Source organism: Notolabrus celidotus, chromosome 8, assembly GCF_009762535.1.
Source record: "Notolabrus celidotus isolate fNotCel1 chromosome 8, fNotCel1.pri, whole genome shotgun sequence".
Taxonomy (NCBI): domain Eukaryota; kingdom Metazoa; phylum Chordata; class Actinopteri; order Labriformes; family Labridae; genus Notolabrus; species Notolabrus celidotus.
The window spans coordinates 9,002,482-9,008,987 of record NC_048279.1 but is presented as its reverse complement, the minus strand read 5'-3'; positions in this window follow the sequence as shown (position 1 = coordinate 9,008,987).

Here is a 6,506-nt window from a genome sequence, read left to right as displayed (position 1 = left end):
GCTAGTTGTAGGCTGTCTTAATAAACACAAAGGTCGGTTTTACTCCCCACGTCTGCAGATTTGAAGATATAGTGGATGATTTTTATTTGTCATGGATAAGTGCTAGCGCTAATTAGCATAGCCACATAGCTATATGTTCATAGCTGTAGCTGTAGCTGTGTACCAAGACACACGTCGACATACTGACAAATAAAACAACAAGAAACACTAAATCTGTGACCAATCCTTCATAAAAGGTCCTGCTGCCTTTCTGGCAGAGGTCGGTTTTATTCCCCATGTCTGCAGATTTGAAGATCTAGTGGATGATTTTTATTTATCATGGATAAGTGCTAGTGCTAGTTAGCATAGCCACATAGCTACATGTTCGTAGCTGTGTACCAAGACACACGTCGACATACTGATAAATAAAACAACAAGAAACACTAAATCTATGACCAATCCTTCAGAAAGGTCCTGCTACAGGCGCCTCTCCGTCAGGATCAGATTCTGGATCAGATTCAGAGGGTTGAAGTAACGCGATCTCTGAGCAGCCGTGTATATTCAGCCAACATGTAAACATTAGATCAACGTGCTGGAGAGCCGAGGCACATCCACTTCCGGAGGGGGCGTGGTCAGAGGGAAAATAGAGTGTTCTGATGAGGAATGAAGAAGAGGACTTTTCAGGCATGCCAAAATCTGATTTCAAAGTGTTTTTTTGAGCATAAACTTTAAAGACATGTTTTTGGGACCTCTTAGACCGATATATATTGATGAAAAAAGCGTGATATGTCCCCTTTAATGATTAATTGATAATTGATCGTTGACATTTCCAAAGAATGATCACGGAAAACACTTGAAATTTACATCCCTAGTGCCTATATTTATTATAATCGATGTGGGAAATATGCCAGCATGTTACTGCGTCACTCTCGCTCCTAACAGGTGTGCTTGATCTTGGATTTCAGCTCAGCGGCTGTTAGGTCGGGGCTTTCCCCTTTATCAGCTGTGATGTGAGGTCAGCAGCGGCACGGGAATCGACTGGCCTTGTCCCCATTTTGTTCTCAGCAGAGGTTTATTTTTACATCCTTCATATTCTAATGGGGCAGATTGAGAAGCGAGAAATGGCCAAACTGTTCACGATACTGAGCACCCTGATGCGGAAAAGAAAATGCCGGAGCTTGCATGTTTGGATTCAGAAGACATCTCAACCAGAGGAAGATGTGGAGGTGTTCCACTCTTTTTGAGACATTGTATTCATTGTGTCAGCCATGGATCCTAACACTGATGTTTAACTGACGTGTTTAACGGATCTCGGACCTTATGTGTCATCTCCTGAGGTATTGTAGACTGCCTTTGAAATTGCGTTTAAACCGCTGTGTCTAGTTCATGTTAAATACACTTTACTGTGTTGTAGACTGCTGTGTCTATTTTATGTTTATGTTATTCCTGAGAAAGACAGTACTGGATGATGCACCTGCCTATCACTGTCCATCGGCGTCGGTGCTGAACAATTCATTAATCACTGTAGTAGAGTGCTGTGTGCTGTCCTCGGTGCAGCTGAAACATTTGAACTCGACAAGCAACCTGTGGCCTTTTATGGGCTGTCTTGGATCAATAAGTGACAACTTGTGTTTTTTTATTGATAAGCAGGGGAGAAAATATATCAGCTGTTTTCCAGTCAGTCCAGTTGAATATCAGAAGGGCCCCTTGAGGATGTTCTGCCCCCTTTGCACTGAGAGTCTAGCTCCTCCCCTGCCTTTAAGTGTTACATTTTGATAGAACGGTTATGACAGAGAAATCCTTGGTTGGAAAAATGGTCCCAAGTTAAGAGAGGAGGGAATGGGCTTAAGCAGAAAGCTAAGTAGTGGTAGTTTCGCCTCCCTCCCCTCAGGCAGGTGAGGTGGAAAAGCCCCATAGAAAGAGGAGGAAGCCTCAGTGGGTGCAGATCCTAAGGCAGGTGATAGAGGGATGAAGAGAGGGAGATGATTTGTCTTGAGAGAGAGAGGAGATGAGAAGAGGGAGCGAGAGCAATCTAAACAGAACAGAAGATGGAGAGAGAACGTTTGTAATGAGAGAAGAAAAGAGAGGAGAGCGATTGCACTGGAAAGAGAAGAGGGAGAGAGAGGCTGGAGTGGAGGGGACAGAAAATACAGAACAGGAGGAGAGGAGAGACTTGAGGTTTGTCAGATTAACTTGGCATGGTAGGGGTTCTTTTTTTTAAAGTTATGTTTTGGGGGCATTTTTGCCTTTATTGATTGGACAGCTGGAGATAGACAGGACATGTTGGAAGCAGAGAGTGGGGGAAGACATGCAGCACATAGCAGAGGTGGGGAGTCAAACCAGCGACCGCTGCGACAAAGACTATAGCCTCAGTATATGGGGCGCACACTTAGACCACTAGACCAACAGCACCCCAGGATGTGGCTATTTTTAGCATGCCTGGTTGAATAAGTGCCTTTTAGATAATTACTCTACAAGTGTCATGCTTGTGAATTGTACTTTGGTTCTCTGTGTGTCTGTAACTTTGTGTTGTTTTTGCTACGGACTATCTTCGCCCGGTCTCCATCAAAAAATAGATTTTTTAATTTCAATGTGACCAACGTGATTTAATAAAGGATACATTAAATAAAATATGCTGTACATATTTGTCCTGACTGTCACTTTTTCACTTGTTGTTATGTTTTTCACCAATAAAAGCAATAAAAGAAGGAAGAAAAAGTCTTACTTTTTTCAAACTCATACAAATAAATTACCAGATTTGCAGATTCAAGATAGAAACAATAATGGAACCAATAATAGAAACAATAACAGGAACAATAATAGAAAAAATAATAGAAACAATAACAGGAACAATTATAGAAACAATAATAGGAATGATAATTGAAACAATAATAGGAACAATAATAGGAACAATAATGGGAACAACGGGGTCACCATATTTCCAAAGCTGCATTTTAAAAAAACAGTCAATCTGAAAATAAAGTTCTTGTATTACTCAACTCTGAAAGTCTGACTGATTTATAAGTGCAAAGACATTTACGTGCAATATGATGGCTGAGATTGCAGGGAGACGCAGCTGGTTCAACTTATCTCTCTGTCATGGCACGAACAGAACTGCCCTCATTTTCCTCTCAAACTGTCAATTTGTGTGAGGGAAAATTTTATAAACTTCCATAATTCAGTCAGTTCTTGAATTTCTCTCTCTCTCTCTCTCTCTCTCTCTCTCTCTCTCTCTCTCTCTCTCTCTCTCTCTCTCTCACTCACTTTTCCATTAGTGATTGATATAGGTAAGATGTCAGGGGTTTTCTTGGGTTGTCCTTACATTTTTTCTAACCCTTCAAATAATCATATATTGCAGAAGGCGTTGTATAGGTTTTTTGTCAAAACAAGCTTTGATATTTGTGCGATAGAGTTTGACTCAGGTTTTCTCCTGAATGTTATCTGAATCTTCTGAAGTGTTGGTTAGCATGAAAGGCTGCAGCTTATCTTACCACTGGTCTTTCTGTGAGTGTTTTGGTGCAACCACAGCAAACTCTCTGTTGTACTGGGTAAGATGTCATGAAATCTCAGGATTCCCCTTTTTAATTCTTCATCCAGCTGAGGGGAGTTCCAGTGCAGGAGGTCACAACATCTCACAAATTGTTAATAAAAATATGTGCAGCTTTACGTCACAGAAAATTGTCAGAAAGTATTTCAGGTATTAAAAAATACAACATATACAGTAGCTATGTGTCTGTGTGCACAATGAAAATAACAGCTACAGTTCTCCACATTTAGCTCGGAAATGTCATAAAAACGTGTACATATTTAAAAGTCATTTTTAAATCACATTTAAAGCAATATCTGTGATCTTCTCCACATTTAATTTTGTTGTGAAAAATATATTTAGTTACAATCCCTGTTAAATCTAAATGTTAAATCTTAAAATAAATGTTAAATCTAAATGTTCAATGTTAAAATAAATGTTAAATCTAAATGTTAAATGATGCTCTGCGATCCTAAATCTTTAGCTTATATGTAAATTCACACTGCCGCCTAGAGGAAACACCAAGACAAAAGCCTCATAAAGCAATACAAACTTAGAAACAGCAACTTAACATTTCTATTTCTATTTAACATTTAGATTTAACATTTAACAAAATTAAATTGTGAAGATAAAAATATTGCTCTTAATGTGATAAAAAAAAAGTGACTTGTAACAATTCACTCTACATTTTTATGACATTTTAGAGCTTAATGTGGAGAATTGTTGCTGCTATTTTCAGAGTGCGCAACTTTACAGACACTGTCCCATACCTGTGTGGCCAGCACAGGGACATCTTTTAGCTTCACAGTGAGTAAACTCTTCTATTGTTTTCACACCAGACATGAATAAAGTCATAAGCACAAGTGAATTGCATGTAGAGTCAATGTCCAGATGTGAGTAGACTTGTCTTCAGTGTGAATTGTGCAGATGGAGCAGGTCACATTGGTGAATATTGTGTATTAGCAACGTGCTCAATGCGCTTCTTGCTTCATCCTTCTATTCACAGAAGTTGAAAATCTGATCTTCAGCGAATCATTTGTGCCACAAAGGTCAAGCGGTGAGGAGATCCTCTTGAGACGTACGATGTGACAGACAGACTGGCAGAGTTTCATTCATTTGGAAAATGAAGGACAAATTGATTGTATCTGTGTGCAGCTTCCACAAACTTTAGGGTACTACATGCAACTTCTGAATGAGCTCTTTATGAGTCGAGCACATTTTGTCTTTATTTGGAGCCCACACAATACGTTTTGTTTTTTTAATTGGTTCAATAATCTCTGCAGGGAACGTACCATGCTTCATCCGTCCTTTGTCCTCTCTTCCATGCCCCTCACTCTTCTCCTTCACTCATCCAAGCAAGCTCCTTTTTGATTCCTGCTTGTAACTAGTAAGTCATGTATGTATCTGAAGATATTTGTCCCTGTCTGTTCATGAGTTTTTGTAAATGTATTGTTTAATTTAGTAAACAGCTTCTATTTCCACGAGGACCAAAGTTTGACTTACTTAAACTGAAGGTAACAACCTCACGTGCTTCTCTTCATGTCATGAGGTAGATGCTTTGTTCATATTTAAGTTCAGGCTGGTATCAGGTTTCTATGATCATTTATCTGAAGTGTATAAATGGTTTTATGTTTGCTTACCTGGTAAATCTGAGGTTAACTTCCAGTTGCAACATTTTAAAGCCTCTGGTAACCCAAATCAACAAAAACTTCCTATCTTTGATATCTTTAGTCATATGTACATACTATTATATGTCATCCATGACTGCGGTGTTCTGTTGATTTGTTCTGCTTTGTCGAAAATGCTACCAATTGCAAAAGCTGCTAGTTTGAGATATTTATTAAGTCTGTCCTTTTTCATTACAAAGAGGGTTATAGCGTATCGTGAATTAAAGGCGAGCATTTTTTCATACTTTTACTACTGACCACTTGCAGTCTGCTACCGGACTGATGGAGTAGAGCAGAAATGGTGAGAGAAAACGAAACAAACACTAACACAAACATAAAAGTGATTAAACTTTCTATTACTGTGAGTGTCTGCTTCAAATCAACTCAATAATCTATTCTGCTGTGGACTGTACCCATCTGAGGGATCTTTGATGTCTTATCCGCTAGTTAATGAGTGTTTTGGTTAACGTCACAGGTGTGAGGGAAGCCGAGCTACACTACCAGCCAGGTCGCTTCTGTGCATGCCTGGTCATGCCTTCGTCAGTGCCTGTTGAGGCGGTCTTTGGCTTCATATTTCACAATGGCTAGAAATAAAGTGTCGTCCTTTCTATACACAGTCAATGGTCTGTACCAGGAGAGCGCAGGAAGACTTCATATCACATTACATGTTGCATACATGCAAAAGTTTTCTTATCCTACCAGGAAGAAGAAGGAAATGTCTTCCTTTCATTTCTCTCTTTCAAATGAGGAAGCATTTAGCATTTAACAAATCCTTCAGATTTAGCTATAATAACATCTCTGTATGATGGTTAAACAACCCACAATAGCCCCACCCCTATGATTTAAACATAGACTGCTCTTTACTTATTTCTTTCTTCGGTACGTCCATGGCTGTTTTTGAAAAGGCCTGCTACATACTACCTAAAAATGTAGTACTCGGTAGGTACTGCGTACTATGTTTTTACAGAACAGTCATACTACATATTGCGTTTGAAGGTAGTATGTAGTATGACTGTTCTGTTGGATCTATTCTGCAGTATTTTCACAGCACCTAAAAACGGAGTTCCCCCGGTCAAAAGAGAAGAAAGAAGAAAATGCGGAACAAGCGCTTTTAGCATTGTGGGAAACAGTACGCGAGGGAGACTGGTCCGATGCATACTGTGAAATTTTCCTGAATCAGTATGACATCCGGTTAGTTTCGGCATACTGCAGATTTTGCTCTTTTTCAAAGACTACATACTGAATTTTGGCCAAAACAGTACGTACTGCTAGTATAGTAGGCGGTTTCGAAACCAGCCCTACTTTAGCTTATCTACTTCAACTTCTTTGTGACT